Source organism: Sciurus carolinensis, chromosome 4, assembly GCF_902686445.1.
Source record: "Sciurus carolinensis chromosome 4, mSciCar1.2, whole genome shotgun sequence".
NCBI lineage: Eukaryota > Metazoa > Chordata > Mammalia > Rodentia > Sciuridae > Sciurus > Sciurus carolinensis.
Window position 1 is genome coordinate 156373598 of NC_062216.1, and position 11724 is coordinate 156385321.

Here is an 11724-nt window from a genome sequence, read left to right on the forward strand (position 1 = left end):
GGAAATTTGGTCAGATAAGTTTTTTTGTTATTCTTTTTTAGTTATACGTGGCAGTAGACTGTATTTTGGCAAATTACACGTACACAGAGTATAACTTATTCTAATTAGGATTGCATTCTTGTGGTTGTACATGATGTGGATTTACCTTGGTCATGTATTCAAATACAAGACTAGGAAATTTATGTCGGATGAATTTCACTGCCTTTCTATTCCCCCTACATTCCCTTTATTCCCCTTTGTCTAATCCAGTGGCCTTCTATTCTTCCCCTTCTCACCCTCCCTTGTTTTAGGTTAGCATCCACATATCAGAGAGAACATTGGGCTTTTGATTTTGGGGATTGGCTTATTTCACTTGGTATGATAGTCTCCACTTCCATTTACAGCGAATGCCATAATTTCATTCTTCTTTATGGCTAAGTAATATTCCATTGTGCATATATACCACATTTTCTTTATCCATTCATCTGTTGAAGGACATCTAGGTTGATTTCATAGCTTAGCTATTGTGAGTTGAGCTGCTATGAATATTGATGTGACTGTGTCACTGTAGTATGCTGATTTTAAGTCCTTTGGGTATATGCCAAGGATAGGATAACTGGGTCAAATGGTGATTCCATTCCAAGTTTTCTGAGGAATCTCCATGCTGCTTTCCAGAGTGGTTGCACCAATTTGCAGTCCCACCCGCAAGGTATGAGTGTACCTTTCTCCCCACAACATTTATTGTTACTTGTATTCTTTATAATTACCATTCTGACTGGAGTAAGATGGAATCTCAGTGGAGTTTTAATTTACATTTTTCTAATTGCTAGAGATGTTGAACATTTTTTCATATATTTTTTGACCATTCATATTTCTTCCTCTGTGAAGTATCCATTCAGTTCCTTTGTGCACTTATTGAATGAGCTATTTTTTTTTGGTGTTGAGTTTTTTGAATTCTTTGTATAACTTGGAGATTAATGCTCTGAGGTGCATGTGGTAAAAGATTTTCTCCCATTTTGAGGACTCTATCTTCACATTCTTAATTATTTCCTTTGCTGCGAAGAAGCTTTTCAGTTTGATACCATACCATTTATTGATTTGTGATTTTACTTCTTGTGCTTTAGAACTCTTATTGAGGAAGATGGTTCCTAGGCTGATGTGATGGAGATTTGGGCCTACTTTGTCTTCTAGTAATTGCAGATTCTCTGGTCTAATGCCTAGGTCCTTGATCCACCTTGAGTTGACTTTTGTGCAGGGTGAAAGATAGGGATTCATTTTCATTCTGTTTCATATGGATTACCAGTTTTCCCAGCACCATTTGTTGAAGAAGCCATCTTTCCTCCAATATATGTTTATGGTGCCTTTGTTTAGGATGAGATAACTGTATTTTTGTGAGTATGTCTCTATGTCTTCTGTTCCATTGGTCTTCATGGCTGTTTTGGTGCCAGTACTATGCCGTTTTTGTTACTATAGTTCTATAATATAATTTAAGTTCTGATATTGTGATGCCTCCTGCTTCACTTTTCTCGCTTAGGATGCTTTGACTATTCTGGTCCTTATTTTTCCAAATGAATTTCATGATTGCTTTTTATAATTCTATGAAGAACATCATTGGAACCTTAATAGGAATTGCATTGAACATGTATAGAACTTTTTGTAGTATGGCCAATTTGACAATATTAATTCTGCCTACCCAAGAATATGGGAGATCTTTCCATTTTCTGAAACTGTCTTCAATTTCTTTCTTTAGTGTTCTGTAGTTTTCATTGTAGAGGTCTTTCACCTCTTATGTTAGATTGATTTAAAAGATTTTATATCCTGTTTCACTGCTGAATTCATTTATGAGTCCTAGAAGCTTTCTAGTAGAGTTTTTTGGGTCTTCTAAATATGGAATCAATGTTGATGCAAATAGTGATAGTTAGAGCTCCTCTTTTCCTAGTTGTATCCCTTTAATTTCTTTCTTTTGTCTCATTGCTCTGGCTAGAGTTTCCAGGACTGTGTTGAATAGGAGTGGTGAAAGAAGGCATCCTTGTCTTGTTCCAGTTTCTAGAGGGAATGCTTTCAATTTTTCTCCATTAGAATGATGTTTGCCTTGGATTTAGTGTATATTGCTCTTACAATGTTGAGGTATTTCCTACTGTACCTAGTTTTTCTAGTATTTCGAGCATGAATGGATGCTGAATTTTGTCAAATGTTTTTTCTGCATATGATTCTTGTCTTTAAGTCTATAATGGATGGAGTTGGGGAATATCATGCTAAGTAAGATAAACCAATCCCAAAAAACCAAAGCCCAAATGTTTTCTCTGATAAGTGAATGCTGCTACATAACCGGGCCGGGGTGGGTAAGGGAAGAATGGTGGAACTTTGGATAGGGCAGAGGGAAATGAGGGGAGGGGAGGAAGAAGGGGGTGGGAAAGACGGTGGAATGAGACGGACATTATTACCCTGTGTACATATATGATTACATGAATGGTGTGACTCTACCTTGTGTACAACCAGGGAAATGAAAAGTTGTACTCCATTTGTGAACAATGAATTGAAACGCATTCTGCTGTCATGTGTAACTAAATAGAACAAATGAAAAAAGTCTATTGATGTGGTGAATTATGTCTTTTGATTTCCAAATATTGAACCAACCTTGCATCCCTGGAATGAAACTCACTTGATCATCGTACATTATCTTTTCGATATATTTTTGTATGCATTTTGTCAGTATTTTATTGAGAATATTTGTGTCAGTGTTCATCAGTTTGGTCTCAAGTTTTCTTTCCTTGATGAGTCTTTGTCTGGTTTTGGTATCAGGATGATACTAGCCTCATAGAATGAGTTTGGAAGGGTTCCCTCCTTTTCTATTTCATGGAAAAATTTGAGTATTGGTTTAAATTCTTCTTTGAAGGTCTTGTAGAATTTGGTTGAGAATCATCTGGTCCTGGGCTTCTCTTTGTTGGTGGACTTTTGATAGTGTCTTTAATTTCATTGCTTGAAATTTATCTGTTTAAATTTTCTTTGTCCCCTTGATTCAATTTGGGTAGGTCATATGTCTCTAGAAATTTCTTGGTGTCTTTATGATTTCCTGTTATTAGAGTATGTATTTTCAAAGTAGCTTCTGATTACTGTCTGTATTTCAGTGGTGTCTGTAGTGATGTTTCCTTTTTCATCACACATTTTAGCAATTTGGGTTTTCTCTCTCTTTTTCTTCTTAGCTTGGCTAAGGTTTTGTCAATTTTGTTTATTTTTTCAAAGGACCAACTTTTTGTTTTGTCATTTTTTTTGGTTTCAGTTTCACTAATTTTGGCTGATTTTAATTATTTCCTGTCTTCTGCTTCAGATAACTTTTGATGACCAAGAATACTGGAAATGCTGGGTATGGTGGTCCACACCTGTAATCCCAGTGACTTGGGAGGTTAAGGCAAAAGGATTGTGAGTTTGAAGTCAGCCTCAGGGAAAGAGAGGCATTAAGCAACTCAAGTGAGACCTTGTCTCTAAATAAAATACAAAATAGGACTGAGGATGTGGCTCAGTGGTTGAGCCTCTGGGTTCAATTCATGATACCCCCATTCCCCCCACCCCCCAAAAAAGGAATAATGGAAATAATAAAGTTAGCTGCTTTTTGTTAGAACCAAGGATGACAGCAAGGCAAGGAGCAAAATAAGTGGGCTATAATGTTATTTTTCACAGTCATTTATACTTTATTGAATATTTCAGAACTTTAAGAATCCATGCTAAGGGACTCAATAAATGTAGACAGAATAAATCTATCCTTTTAAAACAGTGGCTGGTTTCTGTGGGGGAAAATGTTTGGCATTAATATATTTAGTCTATAAACTTCCAGAAGATGTCACTGTTTCCCAAATAATAGCAGTAGCCATTTTTACAGGTATATAGGCTGGAGAAAATATTGATAAAGCTATCTGGCTTGTGGTATTGAATCAGTAAAATGTTAGGACCTCAGGAGAAATACTTGTGGAAGGTGTGTTTGTTTTGCCTTGATTTTTGACACCCTAAATATTTTGTGTACCATATATGTTGAAATTATCTGAACACTTGGGATTCCTTCCAGCTGTACCTTCAAGAAGAGTGAAAGTGGTAGAAAATCTTCCAAAATATCCTCTGATCTTGATTTTTCCCTACATTTCAGTTTTCATTGATACAGAACAGTTGCAGTACACAGTATGATACAACTGCATTTACTAAATTACCAGATTTTGTATTATATGTTTATGCTACCTAAGTGTCCTCAATTTTTTTTTTTCCAAATTCATGGTGTATAAAGCAAAACTAAAGTGTTCCATGCTGTAAAAATACTGGATGAAAGAAGCAAATATTTCCCCATTGTCCTCACAGGGGGAGAATTCAGACAGCATTGGAACCAATACATACTCAGAGAGCACAGGTTATACATGTTAAAGAAAAATAATTCCATCATCTTTACAGCCAGAAAAGTGGTCTTAAAAATTGTCTCCATACATTTCACTTCCATCAGTGAAGTTCGCCCAATCGAGTTCCATTTGGGGTTAGAAGACTTAAAGAACATTGAAGAATGAAGCTAAAAGTGCTTTGTAAATATAACGAAGGCATGTTCTAAGTAAGTTCTTGCCTCCTATGATAAGTATGAATGATTGCATTGCTGTGTAAAGACCTGTTTCTGTATTTTAGTTATTTGATCTTTTATCCCTCCCTCCCTCCCTCCTTCCTTCCTTCCTTCCCTCCCTCCCTCCCTCCCTCCCTCCCTCCCTCCCTCTCTCCCTCCTTCCTTCCTTCCTTCCTTCCTTCCTTCCTTCCATCCATCCATCCTTCCTACCTTCCTTTCCTTCGCTCCTTCCTTTCTTCCTTCGTGTTGCCCAGGCTGGCTTGACTTTCTGGGCTCTAGCAGTCCTCTTCAACCTCCTGAGTAGCTGGAATTATAGGAATGTGTAACAATGTACAGATCTTGACCATTAAAAAAAAAATCATTAATGTATTTGGGGAAAAATTAATATTACCTAAAATATTTAGGCAGTTATGCTAATAGACTAAAAGTAGAACTTGGTATGTTTTTGTGTGTCAATGCAACTTTGTATTTGCAAAGTAATATAGAGACATATTTAATGTGATATAAAAATTCTAGTTTAGGAACATAGACCCAAATTGATTGAACTCTAGTACCAGACTCACAGTGCGTTGACTTTAATGGGACTAAAGTGTTTTATTGTGAATTGAAAGCAGTTTGGTGAATAAAGTGAGATTTGTAATCAGATGTATTTAAATCTTGGCTCTACCCAAAATTATTATTTCAGACAAATTCTTGGGTGAGCCTCAGTTTCCTTACATGTAAAATGGGAATAATATTTAGTCATTCTAGTTTGTCTTGTTCACTTTTCCATTCTATTTTGTGAGGATAAAATGAGATCCTGAATTTCAAGTCAGCAGACAGATAGAAGGGAGCTAGAGATATATAACTCAGTGAGGTATCTCTTCCCTAGCATGTGCAAGGCCTTGGGGTTCTATCTCCAGACCACCCCCACCCAAAATATATATACATATATATATATTTATTTATATATATATTTATTTACATATATAATATATATATATATATTTATTTGTATGTGCAATCGGATGGAATGACATAAAGGTTTCCAGTGTTCTCCCCTTAGAAGGGGTGTCTTACCCAGTCTGGGGTTGACAGTGGCAATCTTGGTATAAGGTCTAATACATCAGTGTCTTATGTGACTTTCTCTTTCCTCTATTGCCAGTTTGCCTTAATTTCCCATGGAGCATTTTAATAAAAGCAAATCTATTAGTATGTAATCTCAAGAACCAGCACCCTCTTTTATTTTAAAAATTTCCAAGGTGGCAAGAATAGAACAAACTTACCTATAGTTAGGTGCTCAGTAAAGTTTTTAGAGATACAAGGATTGTGAGTTTATCTTTCTTGAGTTATGTTAAAGGTACTCGATATAACCCAAAATAGATTCACAGGATCTCAAATTACTGTTCCATGGTGGAAGAAACCCAAGGTATGACCTTTAGGATATCCCAATTCTCCAAATTCTTCTGGCCAGGTTACCTTGGGCAAAATTTGAGTTGTGGTTTCTTTATCTGCTTATTTGTTTCACAGGGTTCTGAGAATCGGTATATAAGTTCAACTGCTAATAAAAGGATGTTAAAATTGGGAGTTCATGAAAAAGTCAAGCTTTATATACATTTTGGCTTGTAGTAATGGTAGTTATCAAGAATATACAGATTTTAAAGAATTGGGAAAAGTCTTGGATAAAGGAGAAAACATGCCAGGATGTTCTAAAGGAATGAGTAGGAGGAGAATGGAGTTGGGGATGAGAATGGAGTTGACTGGAAAAATTGCCACAGAATTTAGGATGAAGGACCCCGAAGATGACTATTCCACTTCATTTTTTTTTTCTTATGAAGTTTCTTATCCACACAGGTGAATAATATGGTTCAAATTAGCCCTGACACTGATTAAGATTCTCCATTTAACACTTTGGTTGGATTTGTTGAGATTATTTTATTGAATAAATATCTTCAGGTTGTTATTTGTTGGTTTGCTGATTTGGTCTAGGTGGTAGATGGGAACAACTTGGCTTGTGGCCAGCTTTTGTGCTCTACCTATTTCACTCTTGAAGACTAGCATTCTACCTATCATTGAGCTGGACAGTCAGGCTCACCCATGTGGTGTTAGGGAGAGATGATTTGACATTAAAGGATTTAGGTTTTTTAAAAATTGCATTAGCCAAGATTCAATATTTGCAAGGAGCAGAAACTGTCTTAGGGCAATTTTGTGTAAGGGCAGAAGTACAGCTGAGTCTAGACAGATTGGAAGGCCATTAGAAACACACACACCATTACCCTGTTTAAGTTTTGTTGTTTCATTCTTACTCTGACAGACCCATGATCTCTGCATCTCTAATCCAGAAAGTGAGAGTAGCCATCTCACTTTATGAATTCCAACGTCCTTTAAGATTAACTAGCAGTCTTTCAATTCCAGAGTTAAATTACTAGGAGAATCTGGCATCTGACTGACTCAATGTAGTGCAAGTGCCTACCCCTAGTTCATTCAACAGTGGTAAGGGGGATGGGGAGCATAATATATGCAAGACTTTTGGAGGTTTTTCACAATAAAAGGGGAGGCAGTGGGGACATTGAAAGTGTCTTGACCTCTGAAGATGTTTTAGTATATATTTATTTATTTTTTTTATACTAGAGATTGAACCCAGGGGCACTTAACCACTGAGCCACATCCCCACCCCTTTTTAATTTTTTATTTTGAGACAGAGTCTCACTGAGTTACTTAGGGCCTCACTAGATTGCTGAGACTGGTCTTGAATTTACAGTTCTCTTGCTTCAGCCGCCTGAATCACTGGGATCACAGGCATGTGCCACTACACCTGACTTATATGTTCTTTAAGGGAAGTGGATTGCTCTCTCTGTCTTCTTTTTCCTTCCTTCCTTTCAGTATAGAATGAAGGGAATCCATGAAATATACTGCAGTGGCTGGACTTTTTTTCTAATATATCAGCAGTCTTCATATTCTTTTTTTTAAATTTATTTTTATTGTAAACAAATGGGATACATGTTGATTCTCTGTTTGTACATGGAGTAATGGCATACCATTTGTCTTCACATTCTTAATAGGGGCCATATTTTTTTTTTCATGGTCCTCAGTAAATTCTTCACTACACATAATTTCCTGCATCTTTGCTACATTTGACATCTGAGATGAAGGACACGTATTTAAATGATGTGCAACAACTGGATTATACATTCAAGGTCATCACTGCAGCCTTGTTTTCTGGAGTATGTTCAACCAACTCTGAGATACCATGCAGGTTTCCCATATGCCATGCTCTATTAAGCATGTCTGTTCCTATGTGTTTTTCTTTTGTTAGTCTCACTCTTTCTTATCCTGGAAGCTTGCACTACCACCCTCTCATCTTGGAGGCCCTCTTCCACTCCCACCTGCAGGCTAGGTTGGCACCTTGCTTATATTCCTGTAGCTGCCGTGAGTACCACTGTGATGGACTCACTTATTTTCTGGTTTGCTTTTTTATTTTCTGGATTGCTTTTTTATTGCAGTTCACCTGGTATCATCACTGCCTAAAAAGGACCTGGCATCTAGTAGAACCTCAAAAAAAGAGCCAGGAGTAGTTGCACACACTTGTAATCCTGGTGACTAAGGAGGCTGAGGCAGGAGGATTGCAAGTTCAAGGCCAGCCTGGGCAATTTAGACCCTGTCTCAAAATGAAAAATAAAAAGATCTGAGGATGTAGCTCAGTGGTAAATGTCTCTATATCCAATTCCTAGTACTTAATGGGGAAACACCCCCCAAAAAACCAAATGGATCAATGAATGAAATGAGCCTCAGTTCTGTAAAGTCTGATTGTGTTAGTCAACTTTCCATTACTATAACAAATACGTAATATAATTAACTTATAAAGAAAAAAGGTTTATTTTGGCTGATAGTTTTAAAAGTTTTTGTCTATAATCAATTGGCCCAGTTGCTTTGGGCCTGTGGGAACACGTAGACGGGCAAAACTACTGGCCTCATGACTGGGAAATGAAAGAAAAGAGGAAAGGAACGAATCCCACAAGGGCATGTCTCCAGTCACCTAAAGACCTCCCATTAGTTCCCACATCCTAAAGGCTCCACCACCTTCCTTCCAATAGCACTGGCTGGGAAGCAATTCTTTACCACATGAACCTTTGGGGAACATTCCAGTTCCAAACTATAGCACTGACTTTATATTTTCTGACCGCTCAACAATAGCTCTAGTGTGAAAGTTAGGAATATAGATTCCAATGTCAGACTTCTTAGGCCCATTTCCCATCTCTGTTAGGTTTCTTAGCTGTGTGAACTTACTTAACCTCTGTGGGTCTCAATTTTCTCATCTGTAGGTGATATAATGATGGTACCTACTTCAGAGTGGTTGTACCTAGAAAGTGCTCCAGAAACCTTAGTGATTATTATTATCAACCATCTATCACCAAGAAACTGTAGATCTAGGTATATTTCATGAGCACTGTGTTCTGTAGAAATGCTGAGTTCTTTCAGCAGCCATTCGCCCTTAGAGATGGTTGTGGTCTTCCATTGTGTGGTAAGAGATAAGTAACCTAAGTGTGTCTGGGGATTGAGAAAGGGGTTAGAAGCTCCATCAGTGGATGTTTTCTAAGCAAGAGAGTGTGTTTATCATATTTTATTGTGATTGTATCTGCTTTTTACAATGTGTGAGCTTTATGGAGATAGGTAAAGATTTGGTGGAGTGATTAGACATGAGGTTTCCTGAGGTCTTAAACAGTTATGTTGGCAAGATTCATGACCAAAAAACATCCTTTTAAGAGCACAAGGCTTGACGGGATATTTTGTGTAGACACTGACAAGTTGTTCCTAAAATTTATATGCAAAATGCAAAAGATCTAAAATAGCCAAAGTAGTTTTTTAAAACATAACTGTCTTAAACAGTTATGTTGGCAAGATTCATGACCAAAAAACATCCTTTTAAGAGCACAAGGCTTGACGGGATATTTTGTGTAGACACTGACAAGTTGTTCCTAAAATTTATATGCAAAATGCAAAAGATCTAAAATAGCCAAAGTAGTTTTTTAAAAAGAGCTAAGTTAGAGGACTTTTCATTTTCCAATTTAAAAACTTACTATGAAGCTATAGTCAAGATGGCATAATACTGACATAATAATAGACATATAGATCAATGAAACAGAATTGAAAGTCCAAAAATAAATCTTTATATTTTTGTTCAATTGATTTTTGACAAAGGTGCCAAGGCAATTCTTTGGAGAAAGAATAGTGTTTCTAAAAACGGTGATGGGACAATTGGATATCCACATGATGAACTTAGACATTTATCCCACACCATGCATAAAAATGAACTCAAAATGGATTATAGACAAATATAAATTCTAAAACAGTAAAAAGTCAGGAGAAAACCTTTGAGGCCTCAGGTTAAAGATTTTTTAGTTATAACAATAAAAACACAGTTCATAGAAGAAGAAATGAATAAATGTGACATCAAGATTAAAAAATTTCGTACTTAAAAACAAGAAAAATCAGAAGATAAGCAGCAGACTGGGAGAAAATACTTGTAAAACGCATATCTGATGAACTTATATCCAGAATATATAATCATACTCCTCAATAATGAGCAGACAAAAACCAATTTAAAATGTTCAAAATATTTGAATAGAAATTTAATCAACAGGAATTTGGATGGTTAACAAACATATGGAAATACAGTCAGAGTAGTTAGTCATAAGGGAAATGTAAATTAAAACCATAGTGAGATTTCATTATCACACCCACTAGAATGGGTATACTAAAAATGACAGAAAACAAATATCAAAGATGTGGAGAAATGGCAACCTCCTAAAAGCTGGTGGAAATGCAAAATAGTGCAGCCACTTTGGAAGATAATTTGTCAGCTTCTTAAAGAGCTAAATATACATTTACAATATGATCCAGAAATTCCAATACTAACTATGAAAGCATATGTCCCCATAAAGACTTGGATACAAATGTTCACCACAGTTTTTTTTTAAATTCATTAGGTTATCAGAAATAACCTAAATGTTCATTAATAGGTCAACAGATGAACAATATGTGGTCCAACCATACAATGAAATATTATTCAGCAAAAAAAAAAGGAACAATTACTAATACATGCTGTGACTTGAACAAACTCTTGATTCATCACACTGAAGTGGAAGAAGCCAACCACAAGGGACCATATATTGTGTAGGCATATTTATATGAAATGGCCAGAAAAGGCAAATCTATAGAAACAGAAAGTAGATTAGTGGTTGCCTGGGGCAAGGTAAGGGGTAGTAGGTGGAAATCAACAGTGAATATAAAGGATCTTATTGGGCTGACGGAAATGTTCTTAAAATGCTTCATGGTTACGATTGTACAACTTGGTAAATTTATGAAGAATTATTGAATTGCTTGAAATAATTTACGAAATGCAAAATATACCTAAGTGAAGTACAAGATATACTTCAGTAAAGTGACAGTGGGAAGAGAGGAGAGAAGAGAGAGGGAGGGAAGGAAGGAGGGAGAGAGAAAAACAACAACAACAACAAAAACCCAGGACTTTTTGAATCTGAAACCTGGCTTGCTACTTCCTAGTTGTGTGATCTCAGACAAGTCTAATTTCTCTTTGCCTGTTTCTTGTTGATTAATTTGAGGGAAGTAAGAAGTTATGAATTACAAATCAATGTTGGGAAGGTAGTGTTGATACTTTAATATTGGACCATTGAAAGAGCTCTGTAGATACAGCACGTGATCCTCAGTCATGAGCAGCCCTGGGGTGTGGAGCATTGGAGCTTCTCAGATAAAGTCTTAATGGCAGCATCATTGATGCAGCCTTCACCCTGCAGCCCATATATGTTGGAGCAACATGATATTTTAACCCCAGTCCAACTGGTATTCATTTAGGTTACCAGCCAGGTCTTGCCAGAGCAGAGAACAGGTGATTTGCAGGCACAGAGTAGGGACACCTCACCATGTCTATGAGGCTCTGAAGAGCAAGTGAAATTTCTGTAAGACTTGAAAATCTCCAGAGGCTACCCAGCTGAAGTGGGAAGAGGGTCACCAAAGGCAACAGGGGAGTTTGCTAAGTTCAATGAAGTTGTGCTACGGAGAGCAGAGGGACAAGAAAAGAAGGGTGCCATGGAGAGGCCTGGGTGACCTGATAAAGGGTTTATTTATAAGGAGGACAATGAGGAGCCAGCTTAATT